The following is a 14,675-nucleotide window of genomic DNA, read 5'->3' as shown; positions in this document are numbered from 1 at the left end:
TAGTTATAGAATGAAGAGCTCATTCGGTGCGTGTTCGATATCATATGTCCATTGGAAGCGATGACAAAAGTTTCATGTACAAGATATGAAGCAGTATCTTCTACATCTACTGTGTTTAGCAATAAATTCCTGACAGTCCAAGAAAGATGGGAAGTATAACGAAAGGCAATTTCATTTCACCTTCGGAGAACTGCTTTATGCAGCGTTCATTCGATTGACTATCGGAAGAGCGACGGCACTTATTTTGCAACAGCGTATTTTGGTGGTAGATATACACTGCCTGGCTTTCAGCCTTCATTTGATCGAACATCATGAATTATATCGAAGAAAACGATGTATTGACACACAGTCAACACAGATTGAGAAAGTATCTTTGTTGTGAAATTCGACTATCTCTTTATTTACATGAAGTAATAAGTGCTATCCAAAGCGGATCACAAATTGATGCCACATACCTATATTTTCATAAGGCTTTTGATACCCATCCCCACAAGCGATTTCTAATATGACTATGTGCCATGGAATACCGTCTCAGTTATGCAGCTCGATTCGTGATTTTCTACCAAAAAGGTCCGAGTTTGTAGCAGCTGAAGATAAGTCAGGGAGTAAAACGAAATTGATATCCCGCATTCCCCAAGGCAGTGTTACTGGTCCATTGAAAACAGTATTTCCCAATCTGATCAGCGTTCTTACATTGTTTGCGGACGGTGTTATCATTTTCCGTCTAGTGAAGTCATCAGAAAATCAAAGATATTTGTATAGTATGGCTGTAGGGGGTAAAAACTGTAGAGGAAGGCAGATTGGAATACGTCCGGAAAGTAATTGAGGACACAGGCTGCAAATGTAACACTGAGATGAAAAGTTTGGCACAAGAAAGGAAACGTGGAGGGTCATGGTGCAAGACAAAAAGTGACAAGTGATTCTTAAATAATGGCGTGTATGGGGTCATCCACATCAGTACTAGAAGGAACCATTAAATTTCGTCTATAAAATAAATCACTCAAAGGTAAAGGCTAACTGTTCGACTAAATGCGTGTTGTTGTTGTTGTTGTGGTGGTGATAGTGGTGGTCTTCAGTCCAGAGAGTGGTTTGATGCAGCTCTCCATGCTACTCTATCCTGTGCATTCTTCTTCTTCCAGTACTTACTGCAACCTACATACTTCTGAATCTGCTTAGTGTATTCGTCTCTTGGTCTCCCTCTACGATTTTTACCCTCCACGTTGCCCTCCAATGATAAATTTTTGATCCCTTGATACCTCAGAACACGTCCTATCAACCGGTCCCTTCTTCTTGTCAAATTGTGCCACGAACTCCTCTTCTCCCCAATTCCATTCAATACCTCCTCAATAGTTATGTGATCTACCGATCTAATCTTCAGCATTCTTCTGTATCACCACATTTCAAAAACTTCTATTCCTTTTTGTCTAAACTACTTATCGTCCACGTTTCACTCCCATACATGGCTACACTCCATACTAATACTTTCAGAAACCACTTCCTGACCCTTAAATCTATACTCGATGTTAAAAAATATCTCTTCTTCAAAATCACTTTCTTTGCCATTGCCAGTCTACATTTTATATCCTTTCTATTTCGACCATCATCAGTTATTTTGCTCCCCAAATAGCAAAACTCCTTCACTACTTTAAATGTCTCATTTCCTAATTTAATTCCCTCAGCATCACCCGATTTAATTTTACTACATTCACTTATCCTCGTTTTGCTTTTGTGATGTTCATCTTATATCCACCTTTCAAGACACTGTCCATTCCGTTCAGCTGCCCTTCCAGGTCCTTTGCTTTCTCTGACAAAATTCCAATGTCATCGGCGAACCCCAAAGTTTTTATTTCCTCTCCATGGATTTTAATTCTTACTCCAAATTTTTCATTGGTTTCCTTTACTGTTTGCTCAATATACAGATTGAATAACATAGGGGACAGGCTACAATCCTGTCTCACTTCCTTCCCAACCACTGCTTCCCTTTCATGCCCCTCGACTCTTATAACTGCCATCTGGTTTCTGTACAAATTGTAAATAGCCTTCCACTCCCTGCGTTTTACCCCTGCCCCCTTTAGAATTTGAAACAGTGTATTCCAGTCAACATTGTCCAAAGCTTTCTCTAAGTCTACAAATGCTAGAAAAGTAGGTTTGCCTTTCCTTAGTCTTTCTTCTAAAATAAGTCGTACGGTCTGTATTACCTCACGTGTTCCAACATTTCTACGGAATCCAAACTGATCTTCCCTGAGGTCGGCTTCCGCCAGTTTTTCCATTTGTCTGTAAAGAATTCGTGTTAGTATTTTGCAGCCGTGGCTTATTAAACTGATAGTTAGGTAATTTTCACATTTGTCAACCCCAGCTTTCTTCGGGATTGGAAATATTATATTCTTTCTTAAGTCTGAGGGTGTTTCGCATGTCTCATACATCTTCCTCATCAGATAGTTCAGTTTTGTCAGGGCTGGTTCTTCCAAAGCTATCGATAGTTCTAATGGAATGCTGTCTACTCCCGGGGCCTTGTTTCGACGCAGGTCATTCAGTGCTCTGTCAAACACTTTATGCAGTATCATATCTCCGATTTCATCTTCATCTACATCCTCTTCCATTTCCATAATACTGTCCTCAAGAATATCGCCCTTGTATAGACCCTCTGTATACTCCTTCCACCTTTCTGCTTTCTCTTCTTTGCTTGGAACTGGGTTTCCATCTCAGCTCTTGATATTCATGCAAGTGGTTCTCATTTCTCCAAAGGTCTCTTCAATTTTCCTGTAGGTGGTCTCTAGCTTACTCCTAGTGATATACGCCTCGAGATCCATACATTTGTGCTCTAGCCATGCCTGCTTAGCTATTTTGCACTTCCTGTCGATTTCTTTTTTGAGTCGTTTGTATTCCTTTTTGCCTGCTTCATTTAGTGCATTTTTGTATTTTCTCCTTCCATCAATTAAATTCAGTAGAGATACTTTTACCCAAGGATTTCTATTGGCCCTCGTCTTTTTACCTACTTGATCCTCTGCTGCCTTCACTATTTCATTCTTCAAAGCTACCCATTCTTGTTCTACTGTATTTCTTCCCCCCCAGTATTGTCAATCGTTCCCTAATGCTCTCCCTGAAGCTCTCTACAACCTCTGGTTCTGTCAGTTTGTCCAGGTCCCATCTCCTCAAATTCCCACCTTTTTGCAGTTTCTTTAATTTTATCTATAGTTCATAACCAGTAGGTTGTGGTCAGAGTCTTCATCTGCACTTGGAAATGTCTTAAAATTTAAAACTTGGTTCCTAAATCTCTGTCTGACTATTGTATAATCTATTTGAAATCTGTCAGTATCTCCAGTCTTCTTCCATGTATACAACCTTCTTCTACTAAACACGTAGGCTTCACAAATACGAGCAACGTAAATTGGAACTATTATATAGGTTATGTTGTGTGGAAATCCAAGAAAAGACTGCATCTGATTGGCAGAACACTCAGAAGATGTAATAAGTATGCTGAAGAGACTGCCGACATTGCGCTTGTCCGTCTTCTTCTGGACTATTTCTGCTCGATATTGGGTCTTTAACAAATTGGAAGGATGGAGTACATCGAAAACACTTAAAGAAGGGAGCTTGTTTTGTATTATCGCGAACTAGGGAGACAGTGTCCTGGGTATGAAGCGCGAGTTCAGACGAAAATCATTAAAACAAAGGCGTTTTTCTTAGCCACTAGAACTTTTCGCGAAATTTCAATAACCAGCATTCTCCTCCTAACGTGAAAATATGTTGCTCATGAGGACCTACCTAAGTGGAAATATTCGTAGACATAAAATAAGAGAAATCACAGCTTGCACCTAAAGATTCAAATACTCGTTCTCCTCGCATGCTGTTCTATACTTGAACAGTAGAAATATGGACTGAATATGATTCGATGAATCCTCTGCCAGACACGTAAATGGGAAATGCGGAGTCGCCGTGTAGATGTAGAGGGAATACATTCGGTTTGCGCAGGGTAGCCGCGCGGTCTGGGGCGTCTTGTCGCGGTCCGCGTGACTACCCCTGTCGGACTTTAGAGTCCTCCCTCGGGCATGGGTTTGTGTGTCGTCCTTAGCGTAAGCTAGTTTAAGTTAGATTAAATAGTGTGTAAGCTTAGTGACCGATGACCTCAGGGGTTTGGTACCTTAAGACCTTACCACAAATTTCCAAGTTTCCATTCGGTCCATGAGCACGAGACCCAAGAAAATAAATGACGTCAACAGTTCAGAAGCTTATCTATATACATTGGTGTATTTACTCTGCAGAATAAAATTTTTCTGCAGGTATATAGCAAAAACCCTTAAACTGTTAAATTCCGTGTTTTGAAATATTCATTTACTCAGTTCCTAAAGACTGTACCATCTGTAGGAACGATTTTACTCTACCATTGGCTCGCTGCCCTATTAATCATATAACTGTTTCACTTTGATGTGTTGTTATTACCGTCATGGCCTTCATTCCGAAGACTTGCCTGACGTAGCCCTGCACGCTAGTCTATCATTTGCAAGCAAGTACCGCAGGGTACATCCATTTGGACCTGCTTACTCTATTCAAGCTTTTGTCTCTCTGTCCATGAATTTTATCCCTCCCCCCCCCCCCCCCCCCCCACTCACTCACTTCCATGAAGAAACTGATTATTCGTTGATTCCTCTTGATTCCTCAGGATGTCATATGAGTTGATCGCTTCTATTATGCCAGTTCGGCTTTTTCCTCAAATCGATACAGTACTCGTCATTAGTTATATACTCACCTAATTTTAAATATCCTTCTGTGGCACCACATTTGAAATCCTCGTATTCTCTTCTTGTCTGACCTACTTATCACCCACGTTTCACTGCCATTCAAGGCCACACTCCCAACAAACTCGTTCAGGAAAGAATTTCTACCACTTAAATTTACGTATCTGTTAACAAATTTGTCTTTTATAGCAACGAATGTTTTGCTCTTGCCTGTCTGCCTTTTATATAATCTCTACTTTTGGTCATCGCCAGTTGTTTTGCCACCAAATAGCAAAACCCATTCGCTATTTTTAGTGTCGTAGTTCGGTCTGTAATTCCCGCAATATCAACTAAATTAATTCAACTATATTTCACAACCCTTAACTTACTTTCGATAATAATCATCATACAAGTATAGTCTCTATTCCAGAATTTATTCCGTTCAACAACTGTTCCACCTCCTTTCCTATCTCAGCCAGAATTACAAAGTCACTGGCCTGCTCCAACATTGCAGTACGTGGGACTCTCAGAGCTACTCCAGTAGTTTAGACACTGAAACAAGTGTGTATTGCAACTGAAAACATTGCAGGAAAAGTTTTCCAACGCTCTGACCTTCCCCTTACTTCCAGGTGTGTGCTAAACCATCAGTCTGCATTCACTCAATACTCTCTTGTCGTATTCATAAAATATTCCGGTTAATTCCCATTTAAGACACGACAATGAGTAACTAAAATTCATTGTTTGAATGCGGAACGGAAGTTTCGCACTTAAGTATGACAGTACTCTTTTTTCACGTTCCGGTAAATCTATCTTAGGTATCAAAGTAGTAATGAGAGAAAGTTTGCTGCAGCTGTATCTTATTGGCTAAGCGGTAACACGCTCAGCTTCTGACGTGCTGGAATCTTCAGATGACGGTTCTGTCTCGTTGAGAAATGCTGCAGTTTTCTGTATTCTTTATTCGTTGTGCAAACTACTAGAACGAAATTCAGTAGAGAAATCTTAACAAGGTATGATTAGAGATGGCATGCATCTTACGCCATCTCATAGCCTCGAAGCAGTAACATAGCAGCCTGCATAAGTGTCTTCTTTGGAAATACTCAGTTACTTCACTATAAAAGCCATGTAAAGCCATAAAGAGAGTAATAATGACAGTGATTTGTGTTTAAAGAACCTTAATCATTAAAAGTGTTATGGAAGCAATAAAAACACTGACCAGTAATAAATCTGGAGGTGCATAACGCACTGAATAGCAGATTTGTACGCTTGTTCATACTTTTATTATTATATCTGCACCGAACAAGATACATTTTTGTGAAAGCAAATTTTATTACTGTGTGATATCGCGTCATCTGTTTATCAAGTCTCCTTATACCTCTACTTCCACCATGTTTTCACATTGTGGCGAAAGTTCTGGAATTCTACCTATGTATGACGCCTAATGGCACATGTCAAAAGTGCGCAATACATTATTGCTTCGTGTCTTTTGGAAACTTGGGTTAGCTGTTTCTTTCCCTTCATCTACACACATCTACATACATACTGCGCAATCCACCATACGGTGCGTGGCGGAGGGTACCTCGTACGACAACTAGCATCTTCTCTCCCTGCCACTCCCAAAGAGAACGAGGGAAAAATGACTGCCTATATGCCTCTGTACGAGCCCTAGTCTCTCTTAACTTATCTTTGTGGTATTTCCGCGAAATATAAGTTGGAGGCAGTAAAATTGTACTGCAGTCAGCCTCAAATGCTGGTTCTCTAAATTTCCTCTGTAGCGATTCACGAAAAGAACGCCTCCTTTCCTCCAGAGACTCCCACCCGAGTTCCTGAAGCATATCCGTAACACTCGTGTGATGATCAAACCTACCAGTAACATATCTAGCAGCCCGCCTCTGAATTGCTCCTATGCCCTCCCACAACCCGACCTGATAGGGATCCCAAACGCTCGAGCGGTACTCAAGAATAGGTCTTATTAGTGTTTTATAAGCGTTCTCCTTTACAGATGAACCACATCTTCCCAAAATTCTACCAATGAACCGAAGGTGACTATCTGCCTTCCCCACCACTACCATTACATGCTTGTCCCACTTCATATCGCTCTGCATTGTTACGCCCCAATATTTCATCGACGCGACTGTGTCAAGCGCTATACTACTAATGGAGTATTCAAACATTACGGGATTCTTTTTCCTATTCATCCACATTAATATACATTTATCTATATTTAGAGTTAGGTGCCATTCTTTACACCAATCACAAATCCTGTCCAAGTCATTTTGTATGCTCCTACAGTCACTCAACGACGACACCTTTTCGTACACCACAGCAAACAGCTGCACATTGCTATCCATCCTATCCAAAAGATCATTTATGTAGATAGAAAACAACAGCGGACCTACCACACTTCCCTGAGGCACTCCAGATGATACCCTCACCTCCGATGAACACTCACCATCGAGGACAACGTACTGGGTTCTATTACTTAAGAAGTCTTCGAGCCACTCACATATTTCAGAACCAATCCCATATGCTCGTACTTTAGTTAGGAGTCTGCAGTGGGGCACCGAGTCAAACGCTTTCCGGAAGTCAAGGAATATGGCATCCGTCTGATACCCTTCATGCATGGTTCGCAAGATATCATGTGAAAAAGGGCGAGTTGCGTTTCGCAGGAGCGATGCTTTCTAAAGCCGTGCTGATACATGGACAGCAACTTCTCTGTCTCAAGGAAATTCATTATATTCGAACTGAGAATATGTTCGAGAATCCTGCAACAAACCGATGTTAAGGATATTCGTCTGTAATTTTGAGGGTCCGTCCTTCTACCCTTCTGATGTACAGGCGTCACCTGTGCTTTTTTCCAGTCGCTCGGGACTTTACGTTGGGCAAGAGATTCGCGATAAACGCAAGCTAAGTAAGGAGCCAATGCAGTAGAGTACTCTCTGTAAAACCGAATTGGAATCCCATCAGGACCTGGAGATTTATTTATTTTCAACCCATTCAGCTGCTTCACAATCCCAGGGATGTCTATGTCCTCCATAAGGGAATCTGTACGAAACTCAAACGACGGTATGTTTGTACGATCCTCCTGCCTGAAAGATTTCTCAAATGCTAGATTTAAAATTTCAGCTTTTGTTGGGCTGTCTTCCGTTGCCAGGCCAGTCTGATTAGTGAGTGACTGGATGGAAGCCTTCGACCCGCTTACCGATTTTACGTAAGACCAGAATTTCCTTGGGGTTTCGGCAAGATCTTTTGCTAAGGTATAACGGTGATAGTGGTTGTATGCATCGTGCATCGCTCTTTTTACAACAGTACGAATCTCTACTAACTTTTGCCTGTCCTCATTCTTCCAATTTTTCTTGTGCCGCGAGTGCAACTGTCTTTGCTTCCTGAGCATTCTCTGAATTGCGCTGTTAAACCACGGTGGGTCTTTTCCGTCCGCAAGCCACTTTTTCGGGGCAGACGCATTTTAACCATGGTGGTAAATGATATGCATCAAAGATTCTCACACGATATGCTCCATGTTCCCTGAACAGTTAAGTATAAATAACTTTACCATCCCTGTGGCCAAACTTTTTCGAGACTGGGGCTAGGAAATATTAATATCCACTCATCACTTTCAATCAGCTCTATTTGTTCATAGGTCCTTTCATGAAGTACAAAGTCTGCTCACCTGTCTGCATTTCCATCGAAGGCACACTTAGGTCCTTTCACTCACTATACCATAGTCTCTCACCGTGGAAACTCGGAGAACAACATTGAAAAGAATTATAACAATTAAAACGGGAGGAGCGGCGTGCGCTACAGATGGCAGGCAGTCGCGACACGCAGGGTTTCACCTGGGCGGCAAGTGGGCAGTGACCACCGTAGCCACACATCGTGATCGCAGTATTGGAGGAGTTCTGTCACGTGGCTTCCCACAATGTGGAACTGTGGTTGTACTACTGGAAGAAATATAATTTTTGTGCACCTGTTTTTGTACACATGCAGACTTCAATGCCCGTCTTAGCATCGTTTACTAAAAGACCAGTAGCGGATACGGCTTTGGATGTATCTAGCAAATGATACGTTTCCTCCACCAACTTCCTCACGCTACGGTGTGGCCGCATTGTCTATATTGACAGTCACCGAGATCTGATTATGGTCATGTTTGCAACATAGCTCATCGGTTAGGTTCTAAGCGCAACAGAGGTTGCCCGGCGGCGTAATGTTTTTGTGAAATACAGTTCTGCTTCTAATGCTATCGACGTGGCGTACTTATAAGTCAAAATTAGATTCACGTAGTGATTCGTGATACGTATCTGCAGCTGTTTTGTGCGTTTGAGGAAAGGTTTAACTTCACAGTCAACATAAAAAAAATTAAGTAACATCACAGCAGATGGTTGCTGGAATGTTTCGTAGTTTAGTTGGTAAATTTCTAATCTGCAGGTAGCGCATTTGAATCCTGCTGTTTCTACAAATTTTGATTCGTTGTTAGAGTTACTACTTCAGGAGGACAATGATAACTGTAGCATTTAAAGCATTCATTGTATTGTATAAATTTTTGTGAATATATATTCTAATGCTAGGTGCAAGGAAAATAGGAAAAACAGTCTCCGCCAATTTACGTAAATTTACGTGGTACAGACATCTCATCAGTCTTCTGATTGGTTTGATGCGGACCGCCTTGAATTTCTCTACTGTGTTAACCTTTTCATCTCAGAGTGGCAACTTAAATTTACGTCCTCAATTATTTGCTGCATGTATTCCAACATCTGTCTTCCTCTACAGCTTCTGCGCTCTACAGCTCTTTCTACTAGAAAGTAAGCTACTTCCTCATGTCTTAACAAATGTCCTCTAATCCTATCCCTTCTTTTTGTCAGTGTTTTCCATATATTCCCTTCCTCGTAGATTATGTGGAGAACCCTTATCATTCCCTTCCTCATAAGTCCTATCTTTCAATATTCTTCTGTAGCACCGCACCTCAAACGCTACGATTTTCTTCTCTCATGGTTTTCTTACAGACCATGTCTCAATGCCATACACTGCTGTGCTCCAAACGTACATTCTCAGAAATTTCTTCCTTGAATTAAGAACTATTTATGATATTCTCAGACTTCTCTTTACCAGGAATGCCCTTTATGCCACTGCTAGTCTGCTTTTTATGTCACCCCTGCACAGTCCATCATGGGTTATTCCGCTGACTAGGTATCACAGATCACTACCTTCATCTTCTGCCAAATCTGCTATTCTAATTTTAAGTTCCTCGCTGTTCTCGTTACTTTCTCCGTTCTTCGATTTACTCTCAATCCATATTCTGAACTCATTAGACTATTCATTTCATTCATCGGATCTTGTAATTATTCTTCACTTTCGCTCCGGGTAGCGATGTCATCTGCGAGTTTTATCGTTGATATCCTTTCACCCTGGATTTTTGTCCCACTCTTGAACCTCTTTATCACATCCGTCGTTGCTACTTTGATGTATAGACTGAACAGTAGAGGCGAAAGATTAAATCTCTGTCTTATAACCATTATAATCCAACCACTTCGTTCTTCGTTCTCTACTCTTATTATTCCCTCTAGGTTCTTCTACATCTCCTTCTTCTTAAATACATAAAAGACACTGTCTTGACTAATTGAGTGACCGAACGACTCCTCATCACACAGCCCAAACCGCTAAAAATGGAAAGTTGAAATTTGGAGAAGGTGTGGGTCTCAAGCTGTAGGCGTTGTTTCAGAAGGGATTTTTCGAAATTCTAACCGTAATGGGGAGAAACTGGGGATGAAGTCTTCTTTTTTTAAATGTCGATATTAGGTAGTTTCGAAGCTAGACCCACCTTGATATTTCGTTTCTCGGTCAGAAATGAAGAAATCCGTCTTTCAGCATTTCTGGAAATGTAACCCTGTGAGGTGAAATAGTAAGTGAAAGGTTTTATAAAACATTTGATTGCTATAGAACTGCTAAAGTATATTTAAAGCATTGGTATTTGGTTTCTCGGTTACAAATAAAAAAATACATGGTTCAGTGTTTTTGGAAGCTGCACCCTTAGGGATGAATTTGGGCTGATATTTTTTATGAAAATGTTTTGTTACGAAAACATTTTAAAGTCAAATCTAAGAAAAATTAAATCTGGCTTCTCAGAAATGAAAAAAAATATGTGTTTGACTGTTTTTGGAAATTGAACCCCTATGGTTGAAAGGGGGGATGAAATTTGTTGTAGAAATAATTATTTGAGTAAGCATTTTTGAAGCTAACTCTATTATAATTTTGTATTTGGCTCCTCTCTTAGAAACAAATCATATGCATGTCACTGTTTATGGGAATTCTACCCCTAAGGGTGTGGAATCGGGGGTGAAAGGTTTCATGAATTTTTTTCGTTTCTAAAGCATTTTTACTGCTAAACCTTTGAAAATTACTATTTGGCTTCTCGGTATGAGATGAAAAAATACGTGATTGACTGTTTTTGGAAATTAGACAACTAATGTAGTGAAATAGAGTCAGACTGATTCACTGACTCATCGCCTCCCAGGCCAACCCGCTAAGGACAGAAACTTGAAGTTTGGAGAGTGTGTAGATCTTGTACCTTAGTTATCGTTCAAGAAGGGGTTCTCCGAAATTCCGTTCCTATGGGGGTGAAACTGGGGGTAAAAGGATTTTGAAGGTGTGTCGCTATGAAGCTAGAACTACGAAAACTGGTATTTGATTTCTTAGACAGAAAATAAAAAATACATTCTTGAGCATGTTTGGAAATTCAGGCGCTAAGGGGGTAAAACAGTGGGTGAATTTTTTTTTAATAAATAATTACTACAGGACTACTAAAGGATTTTTAAGGCTACATATATGACAACTGGTACTTTACTTCTCGTTTAGAAAAAAATACATGTTTCGTGATACTGGAGATTCAACGCCTAAAGGAGAGCAACTGTATTGTACCGTATTGCATTGTATGGAACGGGGGATCTAGAAACGACGGAGTCGCTTTTTCCCCGCCGTAGGCGACAGTGGTACACAACCCCACAACAGGCTACAGCTGCTTACTTACCCCATTGCCGCCCCACACCGAACCCAGTGTTATTGTGCGGTTCGACATCCAGTGGAGCGCCGTGGAACGTCTCACACCAGACGAATGTAACCTCAATGTTTGCGTGGTAGAGCAATTATGGTGTACGCTTACGTCGAGAAAGTGTTTGCGCAGCAATCGCCGACATAGAGTAACTGAGGCAGAATAAGGGGATCCAGCCCGCATTCGCCGAGGCAGATGGAAAACCCCCTTAAAACCATCCACAGACTGGCCAGCACACCGGAGCTCGACATTAATCCGCCAGGAAAGTAGAGCGTTAGATCGCACGGCTAACCCGGCGGGCAAGGAGAGCAATAGGGGATCAAAATTTTTAACAAAATATTTAACGATACTAAAAAAGTTTTAAAGCTAAATTACTGAAAATTGGTATTTACCTCTCGGTTAGATATAAAGAAATATTTGTTTGTGGCTGAAAGTTGCTATGGAAATATCTACACAAGAACGCAAAAGGCATATTTATACAAACATTGCAACTCACCTACGAGAATCGCTTTTTGGTCAAAAGTACATTCGGAAAAGGCCATGGTTATATAGGCTTATTTAGCGCGAAAAGCTGGGAAGGTATTACAATTTGGGAACAGCATAAAAATTCGTAAATAAAATTCTTCTGGCTGTTGACCGCTTTGCAAGATTATAAGACTGTCCAGTGTCAGCTCGACAAAAATCTCTGAGGATGGCCACTTGCAATAGTGGCCGAAACATTGGACAGTTTTATGCTGTATATTGACAATGTGGTCAACAACCCAGAAGAAATTTATTGACAGTGACAACGGCCGCGGAATCCTACTCCTACAGTTAACATAAAAATCCAATTAAATAAAAACCAAAAAAAGAATATCTGTGCAATTCCGGCTAGAGAATCAGTGGGCGATAAGCTGGTACTGTATATTTCCCATCATTACCTATAGCTTACCTCTATTTCTGACAGATTGTCGAACATATTACACCATTTGATATCGTCGGAGGTTTTATTCCGGTCGACAAATGCTATGAACGTGTCTTGATTTTTCTTCAGTCTTGGTCCATTATCAGCCACAACGTCAGAACTGCCTCCCTGGTGCCTTTCCCTGTCCTAAAGCAAAAATAATGGTTAACCAACGGATCCTTAATTTTCTTTTCCATTCTTCTGTCCATAACACTTGTCAACAACTTGGATGCATGAGCTGTTCAGCTGGCTGTGTGATAATTCTAGCACTTGTCGGCTCTTACTATTTTCGGGATTGTGGGGATGAAGTTTTTTCAAAAGTCTGATGGTGTATCACAAATCATGTACATTCTATACACCAATGTTATAGTCGTTTTGTTACCACTTCCCTGAATGATTTTAGAAATTCAGATGCAATTATATCTATCACTTCTGCCCTATTTGAAGTCATCCAAAGCTTTTTTAAACTCTGGTTCTAATGTTGCTGCCCCTGTCTCTTACCTGTCGACTGCTGTTTCTTCTTCTATCAAGACATTAGACAATTTCTTCCCCTCATAGTGGCCTTCAATGGACTCTTTCCACCTCCTTTTCAAGCAGCCATTTCATCTTTGCTTTCATGCACTTCCTGTTTTCCTTTAAGTGATTTGTATTCCTCAATTTTTCTGCACATTTTTGTACTTCCTTTCCTCGTCGTTCAGATGAAGTATCTATTCTGTTTCTCATGATTTCTTCGCAGTTATCTTACTTGTATCTGAGTTTTCTTTCCAGTTTTCTTGAATGACCTTCTTAGGAATGTCCACTTAACTCCGAATGTATTGCCTACTGAGTATGCATTATTGCAGTATAGAGCTGCAAGTGCAGTTTTTCGTTCCTTAGTACTTCGTATCCCATTATTTTGCGCACTGATTTTTCCTGGCAAGTCTCTTATATTTTGTCTTACTGTTCATCATTACTAAATTGTAATCTGAGTCTGTATCTGTTCCTGACCACGCTTTACTATCCGATATCAGATTTCGGTAACTCTGCCTGACCATGATATAATCTAACTGGAGTCTTCCCGTATCTCCCAGCCTTTTCTAAGAATACCTCCTCCTACCGTGATTATTCCTTCAGCAGGGTATTTGTTATTACTAACTGATATTTACTGCCGAGCTCAAGCAGTTTTCCTCCTCTTGTTTCAACTACCAAGGACATATCCACTTGTAACTCGTTCATTTTCGCCGGCCGATGTGGCCGAGCGGTTCAAGGCGTTTCAATCCGGAACCGCGCGACCGCTACGGTTGCAGGTTCGAATCCTGCTTCGGGCATGGATGTTTGTGATGTCCTTAGGTTAGTTAGGTTTGAGTAGTTCTAAGTTCTAGGGGACTGATGACCTCAGATGTTAAGTCCCATAGTACTCTGTCCAAATGTTCAGATGTGTGTGAATTCCTAAGGTATCAAACTGCTGACGTCATCGCTTCCTAGACTTACACGCTACTTAATCTAACTTAAACTAACGTATGCTAAGAACAACACACACACCCATACCCAAGGGAGGACTCGAACCTCCGACGGGAGGGGCCGCGCAATCCGTGACATGGGGCCTTAAACCGCGAGGCCACTCCGCGCGGCTTACTCTGTCCGTCACTGGTTATTTTACTGCCTAGGTAGCAGAATTCCTTAAATTCATCTACTTCGTGACCACCAATCCTGGCTGGCCGAGGTGGCCGAGCGGTTCTAGGCGCTACAGTCTGGAACCGCGCGACCGCTACGGTCGCAGGTTCAAATCCTGCCTCGGGCATGGATGTGTGTGATGTCCTTAGGTTAGTTAGGTTTAAGTAGTTCTAGGGGACTGATGACCTCAGATGTTAAGTCCCATAGTGCTCAGAGCTATTTGAACGATCTTTTATCTTCTCCCTTCCCTACAACCTCATTCCAGTCTCCCCCGAATAACAGATGTTCATCTCTCTTCACGTACTGAATTACTTGTTCAACAGGC

This window comes from Schistocerca americana, chromosome 5 (genome assembly GCF_021461395.2).
Source record: "Schistocerca americana isolate TAMUIC-IGC-003095 chromosome 5, iqSchAmer2.1, whole genome shotgun sequence".
In the NCBI taxonomy this organism is placed as follows: domain Eukaryota; kingdom Metazoa; phylum Arthropoda; class Insecta; order Orthoptera; family Acrididae; genus Schistocerca; species Schistocerca americana.
Note: the sequence above shows the minus strand (reverse complement) of the source record.